Raw genomic sequence first — 22236 nt, forward strand, 5'->3', positions numbered from 1 at the left:
AATACCACATGATTTCACTCATATGTAGAATTTAAGAAACAAAACAGATGAACATGGGGAAGGGAAGGAAAAATAAGATAAAAACAGAGAGGGAAGCAAACCATGAGAGACTCTTAACTACAGAGAACAAATTTAAGATTGTTACAGGGGAGGTGGGTGGCAGGATGGGCTAAAAGGATAATGGGCTTAAGGAGGGCACTTGTGTTAAGCACTGGGTGTTACATGTAAGTGATGATCACTAGATTCTATTCTTGAAACTAATACTAGCTACACCGTTAGTAACTAACTAGTAACTAACTACACTAACTTAATTAATTTGAATTTAAATACAATCCTGGAGGGAAAAGTGAAGATCTTTATCAAAAACTCTAAAAAAAGAAAAAGACAGCATTTCCAATTGCTTAGTAGCATAGTAGTAATGTGTGACCGCATGTCTAAGTACTGGTCAATAAGATGTAAACAGGGGTGTCTGGGTGGCTCAGTGGGTTAAAGCCTCTGCCTTTGGCTCAGGTCATGATCCCAGAGTCCTGGGATCGAGCCCTGCACTGGGCTCTCTGTTCAGCAGAGAGCCTTCTTCCCTCCCCACCCCCCCACCTTCCTGCCTTTCTGCCTACATGTGATCTCTGACTGTCAACTAAATAAATAAAATCTTTTAAAAAAATTTTAAAAATAAGATAAAAACAAAAATGGTACAAGCAAATTCTCACAAATTCTCATGGAGTATTTTTTCTTTTCCTTCTGGCTGGGTTGTGAGCATAATAACAGAAACTAGAGTAGCCATTTTGGCCAGATAAAGATGGCACATGATAATTTGACAGAACAACAAAAATATAGAAACCTGGGTCACTGACTGTAAAAGCCATAAAAGTCCTAGAGTGCCTACACTTAGGTGAATGAGAAATGAATTTCCATCTTGCTTAAACTGGTTATTTGGGTTTTTAAAATCACAAACAGCAAGTTCTTAATATCTTAACATATGATATGGGAACAAAATATCATATAAAGAACGCTAAGGTTACAATGTGCCTCTGAGAAAGATTAAAATTGGATAAACTGGATAAAATTAGGAGTGGGGGAGTGGTGCAGAAAAACAGACCAAGAGGGAAATTCTCCTACATAACAAAAGCCTTCCTAGTTAGGTAACTGGGGAAGACTTCCGCTTACCTCTGTTTTTTAGCCCTATAGCCTTGAGGGCACTTCCTAAATGGCCTTATCTACTGACTCAGAGCCACAGTTTCCCCTTCTTGTTTATAAAATATGCTTCTATTACAGAAGAATATACCCAAAAAACCACAAAACAACATTATGATACTTACTGAGATGGACTTTAAAAAGACTTCTCCCAAGGCTTGGGAGAAGATGGACAGTTACGTAATAAAGCAAGTATAAGAAAATGTTAACAGTATAACCTAGGAGGCAGAGATACATGCATGTGTCCACTGTACTATTCTTTTAACCTTCTGTATGCCTGTAAATTTTCATTATAAAATAATGGAAAGAAAAATATTCCAGTTACTGCTAGTCAACATAACCCATTTTACAAAGACATAAACAGAAAGCTAGGAAATACACTTAAAGGATCATGATAAACAGAATATCCAACCTTAGAGAAAAAGAGATGGTTCAGGAAACAGAAAAGAACTTTCTGATGATACTGCAGAACATAAAATAGCACTCTTCCATGAAAAAAAAAAAAGCAATCAGAAAATAAATATTTCTTGAAAATTAAAAATAAATATCCGAGCCTTCAAAAACATTCATTGACTAAAAACTGGTCATCTGGAATTTAAATAACACTGAGTTAAAACTTACGGAGCAGAATATACCAGTCTAAGCTCCTCACACATCAGTGCCACCATCATCATTCATTTGGATGAACCAAATAGCCTCCCAAATTATCTACATACTTCTATACAACCCCTTTCAGTCAATTCTGAGGTGCCATAGCGATCCTTTTACAATCAGATCATGTCTCTCCTCTATTCAACGTTCTCCAGGACTCCCCTTTTAATTCAGAGCAAAAAGTCTTTTAAAGTAGCCTACAAGTTCTAGTCTTCTCTTTCACCAATCCCTCTTTCCTCTATGATTACACATTCTACTATTCTTTCCTTTCTCCCCTCCAGCCACACTGGCTTCCTTAGAACCTCTTAAATATGCCAGGCACATGCCAACTTTCATGCTGTTCTAGTTTTTTCACCACAGATGGGTTTCACCTTTTCTAGACCTACATACAAATGAGTTTAAATAGTATGTACTTTTTCATGTGAGGCTTCTTTCACTGGGCATTTTTTAAAAGGTTTTATTTATTTATTTGACAGAGAGAGAGAGCACAAATAGGCAGAGGCAGGGCAGGCAGAGGGAGAGGGGGAAGCAGGCTCCCTGCTGAGAAGAGAGCCCAATGTGGGGCTGGATCCCAGGACCCTGAGACCATGACCTGAGCTGAAGGCAGAGGCTTAACCCACTAAGCCACCCAGGTGCCCCTCACTGGGCATGTTTTGAGATTTATTCATATTGTATATGTCAGTGGCTGGTTCCTTTCTATCGCTGATTATAGGCATATACCTCAGAGGTACTGAAGGTTTGGTTCTAGACCACCACAACAAAGCAAATGTCACAATAAAGTGGGTTAAATGGATTTTTTGGTTTCCTAGTACATAAACTTATATTTACAGTATACTGTAGTCTACTAAGTGTACAATAGCAGTATGTCTAAAAAGGTACATATCTTAATTAACGTATTATTGCTAAGAAATGTTAACCATTATTTGAGCTTTCACTGAGTCATAATCTCTTTGCTAGGAGAAGGTCCTGCCTCCATGTTGATGGCTGTTGACTGATCAGGGAAATAACTGCTAAAGGTTGGGGTCTTATTTCTCAAAATAGGACAATGAAGTGTGCATCATGGACTCCTTTCGCAAATAAGTTCTTTGTAGCAGATGATGTTGATAGCATTATATACACAGAACTTTTTTTAAAAAGATTTTATTTATTTATTTGACAGAGAGAGATCACAAGTAGGCAGAGAAGCAGGCAGAGAGCGAGGGGGAAGCAGGCTCCCTGCTGAGCAGAGAGCCTGATGTGGGGCTCGATCCCAGGACCCTGAGATCATGACCTGAGCTGAAGGCAGAGGCTTTAACCCACTGAGCCATCCAGGCATCCCTACACAGAACTTCTTTTAACTGAAGTTAATCCTCTCAAACCCTATTGCTGCTTATCAACTAAGTTCATGTAATAATCTAAATCCTGTTGTCATTTCAAAAGTCTTCATAGCATCTTCACCAAGAGTATATTTCATCTAAAGAAATTACTTTCTTTACTTATGCTTAAGAGCAACTCCCCATCCCTTAAAATGTTATCATGAGATTGCAACAATTCAGACCTATCTCCAGACTCCACTTCTAGTTCTCCTGCTATTTCCACCACACCTGCAGTTATTTCCTACACTAAATTTTGGGTGCCTCTAAGTCAACCATGGAATCAACTTCTTCCAAACTCCTGTTCCTGTAGATATTTTTACCTTTTCCCCACAAATCATGATGTTCTTTATGGGCATCCAGAATGGTGAATTCTTCCCAGAAAGTTTTCAAATGACTTTGCCCAGATCCATCAGAGGAGTCCCTATTTAACGCAGCGATAGCCTTAAGAAATGCATTTCCCATGTAACATTTGAAAGGTGAAACTGCTCTTTGATCCATGGGTTAAAGAATGGATGTTGTGTTAGTAAGCTTGAAAACATTAACTTTGTTGAATATCTCTGCTGCCAGAATTCTTGGATGATCAGGTGCATTGTCAAAAAACCGTAATATTTTGAAAAAAATCCCCCCCCCCCGAGCAGATGTTAAGAGTGGACTTAAAATATTCAGTAAGCCATGGTGTAAATAGATGTGCCATCATCCAGGGTCTGTTGTTCTATTTATAGAAGGCAGAATAGATTTAATATAACTCTTAAGGACCCAAGGATTTTCAGAATGGCAAATAAGCATTGACTTCAACTTAAAGTAACCAGCTGCATTGCCCCTAATAAGGGAGTCAAACTGCCTGCCTTGGAAGCTTTGAAGCCAGGCATTGACTTGTCTCTAGCTGTAAAAGTCCCAGATAGTAACTACTTCCAATATAAGGCTGTGAACAAAGAAAATCTGTTGTTTAGTGTAAACACCATCATGAATCATCTTAGCTAGATCTTTCAATAATTTGCTGCTTCACCTTTAACTTTTATGTTATAGAGATGGCTTCTTTCCTTAAACCTCATGAATGAACATTTACTAGCTTCCAACTTGTGTTCTGCTGCTTCCTTACTTCTCTCAACCTTTATAGAATTGAGGACAGTTAGGGTTTTGACCTGGCGTAGGTTTTGGATTGAGGGAATGTTACAGCTGATGTGATTTTCTATCCAGACCACTAAAATTTCCTCCATATTAGCAAGAAGGCAGTTTCACTTTCTTATCATTTGTGTTTGTCCTGGAGTAGGAAGACCTTTTAATTTCCTTCAAGACCTTTTCCTTTGCCTTCGCAACTTGTCTGTTTGACCCAAGAGGCCTAGCATTCAGCCTATCTTGGTTTTCAGCATGCCTTCTTTACTTAACCTATCATTTCTAGCTTTTGATTTAAAGTGAGAGATGTGCAATTCCTCCTTTCCCTTTAACACTTAAAGGCCACTGTAGGCTTATTAACTGGCTTAATTTCACTATTTTTGTATCTCAGGGAATTCAGACATCTGAGGAGAGGGAGAAACTGGAATGGTTGGTTGGTGGAGCAGTCAGAAGACAACGCATTTATCAATTAAGCTCACAGTCTTAAATGGGCATGGTTTGCGGCACCCAAAACAATTACAATAGTAACATCAAAGATCACTAATCACAGATCACCATAACCAATATAATAATGAAGAAGTTTAAAGTAACTGCTAGAATTACCAAAATGTGAAGTTCCGAACGGAGCAAATACCGTTGGAAAAATGCTGTTAACAGACTTGTTCAATGCAAGGCTGCAATAGGACTTTAATTTGTAAAAATGCATTATTTTCAAAGCACAATAAAGTGAGGCATGCCTGTAGTATTCTATTACATGAATACAAGATTTGTTTATTTATACCCCAATCTGATGGACACCTGGGCTATTTATAGTTTGGGGCTATTATGAATAAAACTTCTATGAACATTCTTACACATCTTAATTTAATTATTGGCTTTTTAGCTATACCTCTGTATTTTTTTTTCCCAGTAGTTCCTCTGAGTATTAAACATATACCTTAACTTTCTATAGTGTTTAGGTCCAATTACTTCTTACCTCATCCTGTCATGTGTAATACAGCTTTTGCATGTATTACGACAACAGATCTAATAAGCCTCACCAGACATGTTAAAATTTTTGTTCTAAAGTTCTATGTATTTTAATGAAATTAAGAGGAAAACTAACATATTTACCGAAGTGGTTTTTTTTTTTCTGATGCTTCTTCAAGATCCTAACTTCCATATGGTTTTATTTCCCCTCCATTAACACTTCTTGAAGATCTATCTGCTTGTGACAAATGTTTATTCCACCATTATTGAAGGTATTTCACTAGATGCAGAACTCTGGACTGATTACCTTTTTATATGAGTACTTGTAAGATGATCCAATTTCTTCTGGCTTCCACTGTTTCTGATAAGACAGTATTCATACGGATTGTTCTATATACAACTGTCATTTTATTCTGCTTTCGAAGTATCTTTTTTTTCCTTTTTTTTTTACGATTTTATTTATTTGACAGAGAGAGACACATCAAGAGAGGGAACACAAGCAGGGGGAGTGCGATAGGGAGAAGCAAGCCCCACTGAGCAGGAAGCTGGATGCAGGGCTCAATCCCAGGATCCTGGGATCATGACCTGAGCCAAAGGCAGACGCTTAATGACTGAGCCACCCAGGCACCCCTAAAATCGGTGTTGTTTTTAAGAAATCTGTGTTATGCATACGTAGGACACATTTGTATTAATCTGTCTCGAAATTCATTGAATCCCTCCTCAGAATTTCCATTCTGCTATTAGGCCCAAACAGTGAATTTTTAAAAATTTCATACTATTTTTCCATAACAGAATTTCCATTTGGTTCTTTATTATACTTCTCACGTCTCTGCTGAGATTTCCTGTATTTTCATTCTGTATGAGCATACTTTCCTGTCATTAAGCATAGTTGTAATAGCTTTTTAAAGTCTTATTTGATGACTCCAACAAAGAGTCATCTTGAGATCAGTTCCACTGTGTCTTTTCTCTTCTGAATGGGTAACTGTGCTGGGGGTCTTCAGGGCCACGCCTACCTTTGGACATTAACTAGAACTCACAGGATTCGTTACATACTTGTACTCATAGCTAGGATTTACTACAGTATGTAGTATTTGTGTAATAAAGAAGGGTCATTTTAAGGATGTGGCAACATATCTTAAAAGCCTACTGACCACATTTAACATCTAATATATCAAGTTTCAGTGAATACTGAGAGGGAGAAAAAGTTTCTGAGGGTATTTGAGAATAACCAAGTTGCCCACGACAGCAAAGTCAGTACATAAAAGGATTACAATGAAGAAGAATGGGAGTAAGTTTTGTGCTTACATTAGTTATCGTAAAGAATCAGAAATAGAGAACTTCAGACTAGATATAAGCTGGAAGGGAAAGTTAATAAAAGAGGAAAAGTACCAGGAACGGATTTAAGAATTACTTGGTATTCATATCCCAATGAGAAAGTACCATTCCAACCTTGAAAACACGATTTTTATAAATATTATATAACATTTTAAACTTTATAATTTCTGTAACGTAAATATTTGGATGTAACTGATATATTCAATGTGCAGCACTTGGGGGATGTGTGGTAACAAGCAGTAAAACCTAGGTTTTCTCCTACTACTACAATCCAAATCCGTTTTATCAGATCTTCTTCCCCTTCCCTGGATTTTATGTTAGGCATGCATTATGGCTTTTCTGGTCACAGTAGGACATTTTCAAATGTCTAATTTTTAGTTATTTAAAAGTCCAATATGATCTTGAAGTCACTTTAAATGTGTTCTATTCTTTCCCCCATTGCTTTCTTCCTTTACTTAATGTTTTGTCTTCCACTCTTTTCAAGCAGTTGCCCTAGAGGATGTAATACATTTATAACTTATCTAAGCCCACTTTTGAATTAACACTACACACCTTCATGGGTAGTGAAAGCGCAGAGTATTTCCAATTCCTCCCTCCTGTCCTTTATAACACTGTAGTCATTCATTTTACTTATCCACAGGCTCTAATTATAGAACACAATATTGACAGTATTATTTTGTCAGATCAATTTAGAATAAGAAAAATAGATTTAATTTTACCTTTATTCCTTCTCTAAAACTTTTTTTTTTTTTCCAAGTAGAACCAAGTTTCCAACCTATAACATTTCCATTTCTTTGAAGAACTTCTTTTAACATTTCTTGCAGTTCAGGTCCACTGATGACAGTCTCCCTCCACTTTTGTTTGTCTAACAAAGTATTTTTCTTTTGCCCTTTTAAGAATAATTTTACTGGATAGCAAATTCTGTGGTTTTTTTTTCCTTCCAACACTTTAAATACTTCACTCTTCTCTCTTCTTGCATAGTTTCTGAAGATAAGTCCAATTTCTTTTTTTTTTTTTTAAAGATTTTAATTTATTTATTTGACAGAGATCACAAGTAGGCTGAGAGGCAGGCAGAGAGAGAAGAGGAGGCAGGCTTCCCACTGAGCAGAGAGCTGGATGCAGGGCTGGATCCCAGGACCCTGGGACCACGACCTGAGCCGAAGGCAGAGGCTTCAACCCACTGAGCCACCCAGATGCCTCAAATCCAATTTAATTCTTACCCCTTTTTCTCTGTAGGCAAGGATCCCCCCTGCACATGCCCCCTAGCTTCATGATTTTTTACTTTCAGAATATACATGTCCAGGTATACATTTTTTAGTATTTATCCAGTTTGCAGTTTTCTATGGTTCCTAGATCTGTGGGTTTTGTGTCTGTATTAAGAAAATTTTTAGAAAATTGTCACTATTTCTTCAAATAGTTCTTTCCTTTATTTCTTTCTTCTTCTAGGTTTCCTATTATACCAATGTTACACATTTTGTCATTTCCATAGAGTACTTGGATATTGGGGTGTTTTTCATTTTTTTCTCTTTGCATTTCAGTTTTATAAACCTTCTATTGACACATTTTCAACCTACATTCTCTCCTTGGCTGTGTCCAATATACTTATGAGCCAATCAAAGCTATTTTTCATTTCTGTTCATGTGTTTTAGTTTTCTAGCATTTCCTCTGGATTCATCCTTAGTGTTTTCATTTCTGTTTACAATCCCCTTCTGTTCCTACATGTTGTCCATTCCCCCACCCCACTTCAAAGACTAGAGTGGGATGGGGCTGAGTATTTTTATTGCTCTAGATTGCTAAACCTCCACTTGGTTAGGTAAAATAGTTTCCCTTAATGGCAGGGTTGATAAGGAAAACAGACAGCTCTAGGCATATTTCAAAACTGTCACTTTTCCTCTTCCCCAGACAGAAGAGGATTTTTCTCCTATCTTCACAGTGAGAACCTGGCGGAACTTTTAGAGGTAAAATTCAGGAGAATGTGGGTGGTCTCCCTTTCCCCAAAAGGGGAACCACTTGAACTTTTTAACTATAAAGCTAGTCGATGAGTTTAAATTCTCATGGTAGTCCACAATGAGCTTCCAGCAATTTACCAATTACAATTTAGGGTGTTCCTACCCACACTGACTCCTGCTGCCACTTCTGCTCCCTCTAAGCTGTGCTCTTTAACAACCTGCCTGTCTCTCCTTTTTGAGGGTCAATAGCTTTCCTGCTGACCGCAGTCTTTCATGGATTTAGAAAAGAGTTGATGATTTTTAGTTTGTTCAGGTTTTTCTTATTATGAGGATGGAAGTGACTGACCTCCAAGCTCCAAACTCTTTACATATTGAACTGGAAACCTCTAACTTACTTAAAGTGTCCTCTTTCCTAGCATAGGCCTGACCCACAAATATGACTGGGAGGAAGAGGGTAAATCTGTTTTGTCTTGGTTCCTCCACCTTTTCCTTCTATATATGTCCCACACTCACTCTGTTGCCTTGAAGTCCATTAGCATCAGCTTGGGGATGGGGGATGAAAAGGCTATTGTAAAGGAAAATCATGGTGCCCTCTGTAACAACTGCCTAAAAGCTGCCTAAAAACAACTGCTGATGCTTTTGTACATTTTGGAGATTCACCCAAATTCTGGAACTCCCAACACTGCCATTGACAGATGCGCAGAATGAATGCTCTAGCCAGCACGTCAAATTTCCATGCAGATCCTCTCCTGGTGGCTTACTTCATATAACTTCATTCTGCTCCTTGGTTGCTTTTCCTTTCTTTCATTCTACTGGAAACACTTCTTTTTCAAAACAATTCTAGTAGTGGTACAAGTTGAAATGTGTTCCCTTGAAAAGATACGATACAATAAAGTGCTAAGTCCATTACTTCACAATAAAGTGCTAAGCCCATTACTTCACAAATGACATTATTTGGAAATAAGACCATTAGATAATCAAGCTAAAATGAGGTCGCTGGGGTACACCCTAATGCAATATTATTAGAGTCCCTATACAATGGCAAACATTTGGATTCAGAGACAATACACAGGGAGAATACCATGACAAGATGCAAGTAGAGACTGGGATACTGCATCAATAAGCCAAAGGACATCAAAGATTCCAGCAAACCACCAGAAGAGGGGTATGGAAGAAAATTTCCTTCCAGTGTTCAGAAAGAACCACATTGCTTACACTTTCACCTTGAACTTCTAACTTCCAGAAATGTGAGTCAGTAATTTTTGTTGTGAAGCCACCTAGTTTAAGGCACTTTGTTATTGGTGGCCCTTGAAAATGAATACAACAGCCATGTACCAACATGTCTACTAGCTGTTGGGAAAATGCGACAGTTTTTTTTTTTTTTTTTAGATTTTTTAAAAAATTTATTTATTTGACAGACAGAGATCACAAGTAGGCAGAGAGGCAGGCAGAGAGAGAGAAGGAAGCAGGCTCCCCACTGAGCAGGGAGCCCGATGTGGGGCTCGATCCCAGGACCCTGGGATCATGACCCAAGCTGAAGGCAGAGGCTTTAACCCACTGAGCCACCCAGGCACCCAAAATGCGACAGTTTTTATCTCTTTGTCATCACCAGCACCCTCAGTTGGTCTCTTCCCTTTAAATATTTCCAGGCAAGAGAGCTGGGTAATCACCTTTGGGACTGCCATTTCCCAAACTCCAACGTTACCGGTCAAGACTCATCGCCACCATATTTCCAAATCTCTTACAACCCTCCTCCTCAGTGGCATCGAAGAGGGACCAGGGGCCAGATCATGTAGTATCTTAGAGTTTTATGAAAACAATTTTTTATTTTCTTCTACTTGAGTAAAGAAGGTCTTTAAAGCTTTGCCCAGGAAAGTAACAAATTCTGACATGTATTTTAGAAGTATTTTTACAGCTGCCAAATGGAGGCTAGACTGTAGGAAGGCAAAAAAAAAAACCAAAAAAACCCCAAAAAAACAAAAACAAACAAATAAAAAAACAACAACAAACAAACTTGTAGAACAATTAAAAGGCAATTACAGCATCCATTGAGTAGCAGAATAATGCTGTATAGGTGTTGAGAACTAATTAGGTTCAGCATACCTTTTGAAAAAAGAGCCAACAGATTTTGCTGAGGGATTGGACATGGAATGTTAGAGAAAGAGGAGTCAAAGGATAATCTGAACAATTTTAAGAATCCAATGCCATTTACTGAGATGGAGAGATATGCAATAGGAAACAGGTTTTGAAGGTAGAAGATATAGTCTGAAATGCATATTAAATATCCTAGTAATATGTTGAATAAGAAATTGGATATGTGAGTAAATAATCCTAGAAGTCAGGGCTGGATGTGGGTATTTGGAAGCCATCAGCATAGGGAAGTTATGTAAAACATGGTGAGGAGGGCTCCTGGGTGGCTCAGTGGGTTAAGCCGCTGCCTTCGGCTCAGGTCATGATCTCAGGGTCCTGGGATCGAGTCCCGCATCGGGCTCTCTGCTCAGCAGGGAGCCTGCTTCCTCCTCTCTCTCTCTGCCTGCCTCTCTGCCTACTTGTGATCCCTCTCTTTGTCAAATAAATAAGTAAAATCTTAAAAAAAAAAAAAAAAAACAAAACATGGTGAGGAAACGGATGAGATCACCTGGGGAATGAGGAGAGATAAAAAAGGGAATAAGTCTGGAGCATATTCAAGAAATCAGGAAGAGGGGCACCTGGGTGGCTCAGTCCACTAAGCTACTGCCCTTCAGCCCAGGTCATGATCCCGAGGTCCTGGAATCCAGCCCAGTGTTGGGTTCTCTGCTCTGTGGGGAGCCTGCTTCTCCCTCTCCCTCTGCCTGTGCTCTCTCTCTGTGTCAAACAGATAAATAAAATCTTAAAAAAGAAAGAAAGAAAGAAAGAAAGAAAGAAAGAAAGAAATCAGGAAAAATCAAGCGAAGGAGAATCAAAAAAGCACCATGATTTCACAATAGTCAAACAAAAAATGTGTATCAAGTTTCAAGTAAAAAGATGTAATTAACTGCGTCAAATGATGCTGAATGGTTAAGATGAAGATGAAGAGTTGCCTCTTGGATTTCTGATTGTTTAAATGCCCAGATATCGACACACAAACTCCTTCATTCTAACATTTCAACTACCAAAGAGGTCTCATCTCACATTCAAGTGCGGATAAGAATTAAAGATCTAGACTTTATTTTTAACTACCAGGAATTTATTTTTGCTACTAGGAATCCCCCATAAAGGCTGCGTTTAGAACCAAAGTCCTCTTAGTCATGTGATTACAGATTTCCACAAATGTTTCTCATTCACCCCACTAGTAACTCAGGAAACAGTAAAAAAGCAGGTGAGGGAACTTAACCTTAATTTCCTACTTTATAAGTCGTAATTTTGAAGTAAATTTAACCTTCCAAATCTAGAAGTTTCGACCTTCTGTCTTTTCTGGAGCTGAATGCAGTGGGTAAAGTATGAACAAAACATAAATGGGAGAGTAGGCAATTGGCTGCATGGACAGTCTCGCAACTGCTTTTTAATTTTCTTGGAGAACGAGGCTTCAAGGTGGCCCCGTCCTCAAGGCTGCTCAGGAAGTGGAGTCTCCCGCTTTACAAAAGAGAGTAAAGGAAAAGGCGACCAAGGCCCGCGGAGAAAGAATAGAACAACTCTTACCTCCCACAAGCCTCTCTCTCCCAGCCCACCTAGCTCCACAGGAACCAATTTAGCGACCACGCTCCGCCCATTTCCGGATTGTCGCAGACGCCGTCGCGTGCACAATGACGTTTCAGTAGCCCGCGGACCCCGGAAGTGCGGCTCGAACTTGGTCGGGGCGCGGATCCCGAGAGGGAAAGTCATAACAACCGCACGAGGGAGTTCGTCTGGCGAGCTGGAAGGCCACGCCTCCTCCCGACTCCCCCCGCAGCCTTGTAGCTGGGGGCAGAGCTCAGGTAGGACCTGCGTTTGCGGGGATATGAGCTCCGGGGGCAGGCCCTGGCGGAAATCAGAGGAAGGGGCTGGCCTGGTCGGTATCGGGCTGGGATCGTTAGCCCCGGGGCCGCAGGCTGCCCACATCTCACACGGCGTGCCCTGCGCACAGGTGTCCCCAATTCTGGGACACCGCCGAAGGGCAGGTTCCCCCTACCGTTTTTACTTATGAGGCGGGGCAGGGCACGTGCGTTCGTTCCCTGGTTGACTGTCCTTACAAATGAACATGTGGGGTCCAGTTAGCCCTAGAGACCATAGAGTAATGGGCCCTGTATGCTTTCTCAGGAGGGACGGTATTTATTGTCTGATTAAGCATTTTTTTCTACAAAAATTATAATCAACGGAAGCTTTACCAGATGTCATTAACTGCAGCCAGAAAATTAAAGTGCAGTTATAAAAAATCTCTCAAAACTTGTAAAATGTATGTATGGGCGCTGGTGGGACATTTGACTGGAATGGGTTTTTAAACTTTGACTTTAAAATAAGCTTAGGTGTTTATTGGAAGCATGCTTTAGTCTCATATCCAGAGTTTTAACATACTCTTCACATGCTGCAGAGTGTGTATCTCTTGGGCCAAGAATTGGTTACTTAATTTTTGTCTATATTTATTAACAACTAGTGTTCTTGCATTTGTGTATTTCCCTACCTCTGAGAAGTTGTAGAGGGAAAAATTGTGTGGTTTTCCGACTAGCAAGTGCCTCCTAATGTTTATTAAAACAGATGAAGTGCAATGTTTATCACTCAATACATGCTATCTTTTTGTTTTAAAGCAGTGTTATTGGTAAATTCTGTATCCTTGTACTTCATTCCATATTGGTGAGGTTAGAGTGTATTCATTTAGGGTATTTACAAACTGTGAGAGCAAGCACTGTTTGAAGTGCCTAATTAAGGTATTATTGTCAGTGCTGGTACCAGGCTTCAGTCTGACTTTTTAAACTAGGTATTCCACTTTAATCATTCCTACTCTGGATGGCTTTGAGGCAGTGGCTGGTGGCTGTTGGAAGGCTAGAGATGATAGAAGTGTACCTAGACCAAGAGGAAAATATGATTTTATGCTGTGAGCATCCATCTGTTTATTCATTTAACAAGTATTTATTGGCCACCCTCAATGTGCCAAGTGGTGTTGTAGGTGATGGGGTACAACAGAATAGACAAAGTCCTTGTGCTCCTGGAATTTACTCGCAGTGGATGGCGAAAAAGATTACCAAGTAAATGTATATATCAGGTAGTGATAAAAACTGTGAAGAAAATAAAGCTCTTTATGGGGAGTGAGAATTACAGAGAATACTATTGTACATAGGATTTTCAAGCTTAGCCTCTCTGATAAAGGAGCATATGAGTAGACATCTGAATGAAATGAGAGAGTGAACTCTGCAGGTTGTGGGATGGGTGTTTTAGTGTAGCAAAACGTGGTGAGGCAAGGGTATGTTTGGTATATCGGAGAATAGCAATGATGGAGGCGTTAGGGTTTAAGAATCTCGAAAATGAGTATTTATTCAGTGGTTTGGTGTGTGCATGAGAGATCTTACTTATTGACAGACTGTTGATTTTTTTTTTCATCTTTCCCAGATAGAGCTCTATGAGGAGAATCTGAAGTCCTTAAATATTTAGAGATGTTTCTGCTCTTCACTGACACTAATGAAGTTAAACACCATTTACTTAGTTAATAAATTCCTTGTGTTCTCTGTTTTAATCAGATAAGGTTTACACAGTAGCCATGGATAAGTAAATATCAAGTACTTTCCTGCCCTATTGTAAACTTTACTTTTCATTCATCTTTTTTATTCTGGTAAAATATACATAACATAAAATTTACCATTTTAAACATTTTAAACTGTATATATGAGTGGTACTAAGTACACTCACACTATTAGGCAATTATCACTGTCATCCATCTCTAGAACTTTTCATCTTCCTCAACTGAAAATCCATACACTTTAAACATTAACTCTGTTCTCCCCTCCCTTTAGCCTTTTACAACCACCAGTTTACTTTCTGTCTCTAAATATCCTGTCTCTACTCAAGGTTTACTCGTATGAATGGAATCATACAATATTTGTCCTTTGGTGACTGGCTTATTTCTCTTAGCATTATGCTTTCAAGGTTCATGCGTGTTGTATCTTGTTTTCTTCTTAAGGTTGACTGATACTCCACTGTATGTGTATACCACATTTTTTTTAAATCATTTTGACCGTCGATGATTGTGTTGCTTTCACATTTTGCCTGTTGTGAATAAAGGTTGCTCTGAACAGAAGTTGCAAATATCTGTTTGAGTTTCTGCTTTCATGTCTCTTGCCTATATATCCAGAATTGGATCAAATGTCAATTCTGTATTTAATTTTTTAGGAATCACCTTATTGTTATTCACACTGGTTGTACTATTTTGTTTTATGTTCCTACTAACAATGAGCAGAGGTTGCAATTTTTCTACGTCTTTACCGATACTTTTTCACATCTTTGCCAAACACATTCTCTCTCTCTCTCTCTCTTTGATAATAGTCATCCTAATGGGTGTGAAGTAGTATCTCATGCAGTTTTTATTTGCAGTTTCCTAATGATTGGAGGTGTTAAACATCTTTTCATATGCTTTGGGGCCATATGTATATCTTCTTCGGAGTGCTATTCATTTATTTTAAGATCTGATTTTAATAGAAATTTTTGGATTTATTATTTTTTTGGGGGGGTGAGTCTTTTTTTTTTTTCTTTAAAGATGTTATTTATTTATTTGACAGACAGAGATCACAAGCAGGCAGACAGGCAGGCAGAGAGAGGGAGAGGAGGAAGCAGGCTCCCTGCAGAGCAGAGAGCCCGATGCGGGACTCGATCCCAGGACCCTGAGATCATGACCTGAGCCGAAGGCAGCGGCTTAACCCACTGAGCCACCCAGGCGCCCCTGGGGTGAGTCTTCTAAGGGTTAAGAAGACAGCCGCTATTTCTCTGTGGATTACCTTAACCTTAAAATACTATAATTGTAAAAATTTCAATTATCTGTAGACAAGAATCTGCAATAACTCCAAACTTAGAAATAAAAAGGACCATAAAGCATCTTTTTATAACAATGAATGAACCTTTGAGTATCAGATTGTGATAAAAAAACAGTTCAGAAAAACCAAGGATCATTCCGACCTGCTTTGATTTTTTTTTTTTTTTTTAATTAGAAGGCAAGGAGTGTATTGATTGGCTGACTGTGTCTGTGCAGTTGATCTCTTTTTTCTGAGAGCTGGAGGCCTGGAAACAAACAGAAGAGACAAAAATGGTGAAACAGGGGCACTGGGTGGCTCAGTCAGTTAAGCGTCTGACTCTTGATTCTGGCTCAGGTCATGATCTCGGGGTTGTGAGGTAGAACTCTGCATCTGGCTGTGTGCTGGGCGTGCAGCCTGCTTAAGATTCTCTTTCTGTTCTCCCTTCTCCCCTTAAAAATGGTGAAACAGAAGAAAGAAGTACTGGATAGCAATATAACAATGGGGAATGGCAAAGGACATCAGTAATGGTGATGGACAATAAGCGGCAGAACTGGCAGCAGAGGAGATAAGATTCAGCAACAAGGTGACAGAAACTAATATAGCTCCACAGATTGGAATGGGATGGGGCGGGAGAGAGCAGATCACCAGCTACATCTCAGCATATGGTTCTCAAATCAGCCATTTGGTCTTGAGTAGTTCAGTAAGACCTACTGTGTACCAGTGTATCTGTCAGTTCATCTGGCTCAGTAGTCAGTGTTTGGAAGGTGTGCAGTATATACAGTCCTACAGGAATAAACTAAATTTTTCAGACAGTGTATCACATTATTTCCATCCATAGAATAATGAGGTTTAATTGAGTAATTTAATGAGTAATTGTGTAATTTAACAATGTTCAGCATTGTTAAAAAAGAGTGGGGGGGGTGTTGGATTATTTTTATGAGAAGGAAAGGATTTTTTTTTCCAGAATAGCTAATGGCCTAGTAGTTCAAGGTAACACTGCCCCCCCCCTTTTTTAAACTATTGAATGGTTTTGTACACTATCATTGTCTAGAAAATACTCTTGGGTACTACATTTAGCTAACTATTTCAGTTATAAAGCTCATTTAAACTGATTACTTTAATTTAAAGTAATGAATGAAAAATTGTACCACAATTTTGCTCATCACTCTTTGGCAAATTAAAATTGATTAATTTGGTACAGATGAGATGGCAGATGACTGACTTGCTCAAGGTTTCACAGCTAAGTTAAAGACAAGGCAGAGACAGCAGTACTCTGCTGCTTTCTCTGTTATTGTATTGTTGTCTCCTTTTTTGGGGACTGGTTCCTTTTTCCAGTATAGATAATGTAGATGATTTTGCTGTAGAGAAAAATATCACTGTGAAGACATGTTATTGAAGCAAAGCATTTTATATAGCAGATAAGATACTTATTTTAAGTATAGTCTAGATTGATAATGTACTCAGGGTTGATTTCTTTGGAGGTTGGAGAGCTGCTAATAAGACTAAGATTTTGGGGGCACCTGGGTGGCTCTGTAGGTTAAGCCTCTGCCTTCAGCTCAGGTCATGATCCCAGGGTTCTGGGATGGAGCCCTGCATTGGGCTCTCTGCTCAGGGGGGAGCCTGCTTCCCTCCTCTCTCTCTCTCTGGCTCTCTGCCTACTTGTAATCTGTCTCTCAAATAAATAAGTGAAATATTTAAAAAAAAAAGATTTTGGATTTGGACCTTTGTAAGGCCCTTAATGAGCTCATTACAAAAATGGTCGCAACTAATACCTAACAGTATAACTATTAACTGTCATAAGATATGGCTGATGTTCTTAGCCTGTTTTAATCACATTTCCCTCGTTCGAGTTTTGACATCAGAAAGCAACAAGAATGATACTATGTGTGGATACACACACTGCTCCTATTTAAAAACAATTCAGAGTTAATATCTAAGGTAATGAAGGAGTGTTAAGTGATATCCTTTTCAGGTATAAGGCATAACTTGGTTTTGTGTGCCTTGTTTAGAATATGGACAGGCTAGAATTGTAACCAAAATTGCAACTCAAAAGTAAGGCATTTTTAAAAAGTTAAAAGTTTGCTTAATTAAAGTAGTTAAATACTCTCCTGATTAGTATTACCCATTCTTCAGTGTATCATCATTTTTGTGTGTATTGTGGAAGTTGTTATAGTACTAACTCAGTTTTTTTGGAAATTAATCATCTTGACCCGTTTGGTTTAACACCCTTTAATGTAGTTGGGAATATTTATCTTAGGCTTGGTTTTGGAAAATACTTTTGACCTGATTGAACTTTCTGGGAAATTATTGTTTAAGGGATTACTGGAGTCTTATTTTTATTACTGACATATCTGTTTTTGCCCTGGAAGTTATTTAGTTATATGGGAGAAATAATAGATAATTATACCCTCTATAATACTGCATCAAGCAGAGTTTGCAAATTGGAGATATCCAGCCTAAACGGACCTGCACAATCTTTAATTTTGTAAAATAGTTTTCAGCTAATTTACGTAAATATCCAGGTTTTTTGTTTCTCCTGAGAAATAGAAAGTTCTACACACTGGTCTTCATTGTGTATAACAACAGTAGGGCAAATTACAATTCCCTTGAAATGAGCTATGTGTTTTTCAGTTTGTTGCAGGCTTTACATTCATACATTGTAAGCTTATGACTTACAGGGCTCACTGCATGTATTGACTGACTGTTAACTTTCTGCTGCCTTTAGACATTTGAATTTTTGATTCCTGCATTATATCATCTTTAAATGTGTGATCATTTGTCTTTGCCTTTCTATGGTTATATTGCACCCTTTCACTTTTATTTTCTTGATACCTCCAGTGACTGGGGTATGGCCTTTGGTGTTGACTACCTCTCAAGAGTGATGGTTTATGCCGTAAAATATATCTTTTTAAAATCCTAGTGTGCTGAAGTAACCTCCCTTAAATTGCTGTCAAGGCAGTGGTAGAGTCTTTCCTATAGGTTGGATTATGGCCTGAATTTTAAACTGGGTGGCTCTAGGTTTGGATCCAACACAAACTGTATTTACTGGAGACCATTTGCACCTTTTTTTTTTTTTTTTTTTTTTGCCAGCATGAAAGCATTTTTTATTTGTACACTGTTCTTTTAGAATTTTTCCTACTTTTTTCTAGGTCACTAATATGATAAATCAGTTTGTGCTAATATGTTTGACAGGTAATTGTGATTAGAGTATTGTTTAGAGGTAGTATTTTGTTATTTTGGAACAGTGCGAGTGATTATAATGGTGGAAATTTTATCTGCATTAGGAATACAAAAGTACTTTTAAAAAACTAGACATTTCAGTTTTATCGTTGAAAACAAACTATTGAAAACAAGCTTATTTATTCTGAATATTTTCTTCAGTAGGAAACATGCATAATTAGTTTTATCCAAACAAGCATATGTGTTTGTGTTTTTAACTGTTCTAATTAAAAATGTAAGGTTCCTCTCTCTCTTTATTTCTCAATGAAGAAAGACTTTCAGCCAGATCAGCCGTTAATTCTGAAAATATTGAGCTATGTAAGCTAATTTCCCACTATTTTTTAAAATCCAGAGACAGTAAAAGAAAGCATTCTTATTTTGGTAAGTCTAGAGGAAGATTTTCCTTACTTAGGAAAAAAATTATTGCTGAATTGGAAAATCAGGTAATTCAGTGATGATGAGAATGAATGAATCTGGGAGCTTTAGTGGTGTTCACATGTTGTCTGTTATGTAACAAACGATCCCAAAATTTAGCAGCTTGAAATGAAAAATATTATTTTACACAGTATCTTAAAGAAATTTAGGGTCAGCTTAGGGGTGGTTCTGGTGTAGGATCTCTCATGAGGTTGTAGTTATAGTGTCAGCTAGGGTTGCAGTCCTCTATGGTTTGTCTGGCTCTGTAAGATCCACCTCCAAGCTTACTCTTATGGCTGTTGGCAGGAAGCTTCACTTAAGTACCAATTGGGCCTCTTCATAGGGCTGCTCACAGCATGGCTTCCCAAGAGCAAGTGATCTGATAGAGTGAGAGGGCACTCAAGCTGGAAGCCACAATGTTATAATTTCTGAGATGTGATGCTATCACTTTTCGTGTTTAGTACTGGTCATACAAGTCAACTCTGGCACTGTGTGGGAGGAGACTCCATGGAAATGTGAATAACAGGACGAAGGAAGTTGGCTGCCACTGTCTGCCCTCCAGACCCCAAGTGTTCATGTCTTTCCCACATGCAGAGTACACCCACTGCTTCCCAAGGCCTAACACTTCTCATTCTGTTACTGTATCATCTCAGAGCGCAGGATTTCATCTTCTAAATCAGATCTGGGCTTAGATATAGTTCCTTGGGTGTTTTTCAAGCACAGCTCTTTGAGTACCATTCTGCTCCATCTGCCTCTCCCCACCTGCAATACTGAACGAACATACAATGGGGGACAGGCATAGGAAAACTGCTATAGATAGTTTTGTTCTAAAAGGGCAAAAATGGAAGATGCCAAGGTGTCCCTGGTTCATAGCAATTCTGAGATCCAGATGGGAAAATATTAGAAGTTTCTTGATTGGATCTGAAGCCTGGGAATAATTCTTTATGGTTCTTTGCCTTACCTTCTGTGCTTTTCCTTGTATCTCTGTCTTTTTTCATGAAAGATAGCACATGTTTCTAAGGTGAGTTGTTTTCTCAACTTGCTTTCTTTTGGGGCCCCAATTCTCTCTTCATTTAAGTTATATTAAATCTTTTGTATATTAAATAAAAAGATATATTAATCTTTTATAAATCTTGTGGATGTTGAATGAATTCTATTGAGATATATTCCTTTGAGCAAAAGTTACACTTTTTTTGATATTAAATCCTTATATGCATTGGGCTCCTAGTAACAAGGCTGAAAGATAATGCCCTTATTTTGTAGAAGCTTTATTGTTTGAGAGGATCAATAGTGCATTCTAATGTCTTTTGAGGCCCTTTTGGCTGAATGACTAATAGTCTGAGGCACCAGCTTTAATATTTTTAAAGTTTTAATGAAGGAGTTTTCAGTCATACCCTCAGCCTCATTTTTGGGTGATGTTTTCCTGTTAGTACCCTGCATATTTTCTTTTAATAGATTTTGTTTTTTAGAACGGTTCTAGGTTCACAGAAAAATTGAGTAGAAAGTTGAGATGTCCCACATACCTCCTGCCCCTATGCAGGCCTCTCCCATCAGCATTCCAAATCAGAGTGGTGTATTTGTTACAACTGATTAACCTCTTTTGACCTTTCTCTATCATCCAAAATACATAGTTATGGTGTTAATGCATTCTGTGGGTTCAGGCAAATGTGTAATGACATGTATCCCCCATCATAGTATTTTTTATAGAGAATAATTTCACTGCACTTAAATAGTTTCACTACCTTGTTTAGCCCTCCTTTCCTCAACCCCTGCCAACCTATAAACTTTTCATTCTGTCTATAGTTTTGCCTTTTCCAAAATGTCTTATGGTTGGAATTGTATAGTATGTAGATATTCTTTTCAGATTGGCTTTTTTTCACTTAGTAATGGGTCTTTAAAGTTCCTCCCCTATTTTTTCATGGGTTGATAGTTCTTTTTTTTTAAGTGCTTAATAATCCATTGTATGGTTTTACCACAGTTGATTTATTCATTAAGCTACTGAAGGACATCTTGGTTGTTTCTAAATTTGGCAGTAATGAATAAAGCTGCTGTAAACATCTGTGAGCGGGTGTTTGTATGGACAGAAGTTTTCAACTCATTTGGGTAAATACCAAGGAGTATGATTCCTGTAATGTATGGTGAGAGTATGTTTAATTTTGTAACAAACTGCCTTATTTAGCTTCCATCATGGCTGTACCATTTTGCATTTTCACCAGCAATGAAATGAGAGTTCTATTGCTCTAGATGCTTGTCAGTATTTCTTGTTGTCAGGCATTTAGGAATTTGTTCTAATAGGTATGCAGCAGTAACTCATTGTTGTTTTAATTTGCAATTCATAATAGCATATGATGTTTAGGATCTTTTCATAAGCTTATTTGCCATCTGTGTATCTTTGGTGAAGCATCTATGCAGGCCTTTGGCCCAGTTTTCTTGTTGTTGCATTTTAAGAGTTCTTTGTATATTTTAGGTAAGATACCTTTATTAGATACGTCTTTTGCAAATATTTTCTCTCAGTTTGTGGCTTGGCTTTTCACTTACTTGACAGTATATTTTGTAGAGTAAGTCTTATCTTCTTTTTGTTTAACAGCCCTTTCATTATTTTCTCTCTCACTTCGCAAGTTTTACTATAAGCAGTAAAATGAACCAGGTGGCACATTCAACACTCTGGTAGGAAATCTTAGCTAGATCAGCCACTTCGTTAGTCATATTTTCTTCTTTCTGTATAACTCCGTGGGACAGTGTTGCAAAAGTTTCTGCCACTACTTAACAAGTATCCCCCTTCTTCAAATTTCCATTTGCTTTTTTGCAAGTCCTCTCCCATAGACTTATCAGAGTTCAGGGACTTTTATAAACACATTCTTCAGGATGTTTTAGGCTTTCTCTACACTCTGTGTAGAGCCCGCTGGCTGGTTCCAAAGCCCCTCTTACATTTTAAGTTTTCAGTATGGCTGCACTCCACTTCCAGTACCAAAATTTATCTTTTCCTGCCCTAAAAGAAACCATCATGTTGTACAGTTATAATTCTAAGCTTTTTTTAAAAACAGATCATTTGGGTATTTTAATCACAGCACAATCTGAGTTTGCAACCTTGAAGAAAGGGCTGGATCC

The 22236-nt window shown here is 38.3% G+C and overlaps 1 protein-coding gene and 1 long non-coding RNA gene across 9 annotated transcripts in view; one reads left to right on the forward strand and one right to left on the reverse strand.

Annotated features, from left to right (window-relative positions):
* Nucleotides 1-8123: 8123 nt before the first annotated feature.
* LOC309861222 lies at nt 8124-12300 on the reverse strand. Its single transcript, XR_014309826.1, has 2 exons — nt 12221-12300; nt 8124-9433 (listed from the first exon to the last, which is right to left on the reverse strand). It is a non-coding gene; the product is annotated as an uncharacterized lncRNA (long non-coding RNA).
* ARB2A (ARB2 cotranscriptional regulator A) overlaps nt 12295-22236 on the forward strand; it is a 424835-nt gene continuing 414893 nt past the window's right edge. For 3 of the 8 annotated variants that reach the window (XM_082723964.1, XM_082723966.1, XM_082723965.1), the window contains exon 1: nt 12297-12495. The gene's annotated coding sequence lies outside the window, so the exon portion shown is untranslated. Of the gene's footprint in view, nt 12496-22236 lie in introns of all 8 variants that reach the window. The other 5 variants (XM_082723969.1, XM_082723970.1, XM_082723963.1 and 2 more) reach the window with 4 other exon arrangements.

The sequence above is a fragment of the Mustela nivalis genome (assembly GCF_964662115.1).
Source record: "Mustela nivalis genome assembly, chromosome: 3".
In the NCBI taxonomy this organism is placed as follows: Eukaryota; Metazoa; Chordata; class Mammalia; order Carnivora; family Mustelidae; genus Mustela; species Mustela nivalis.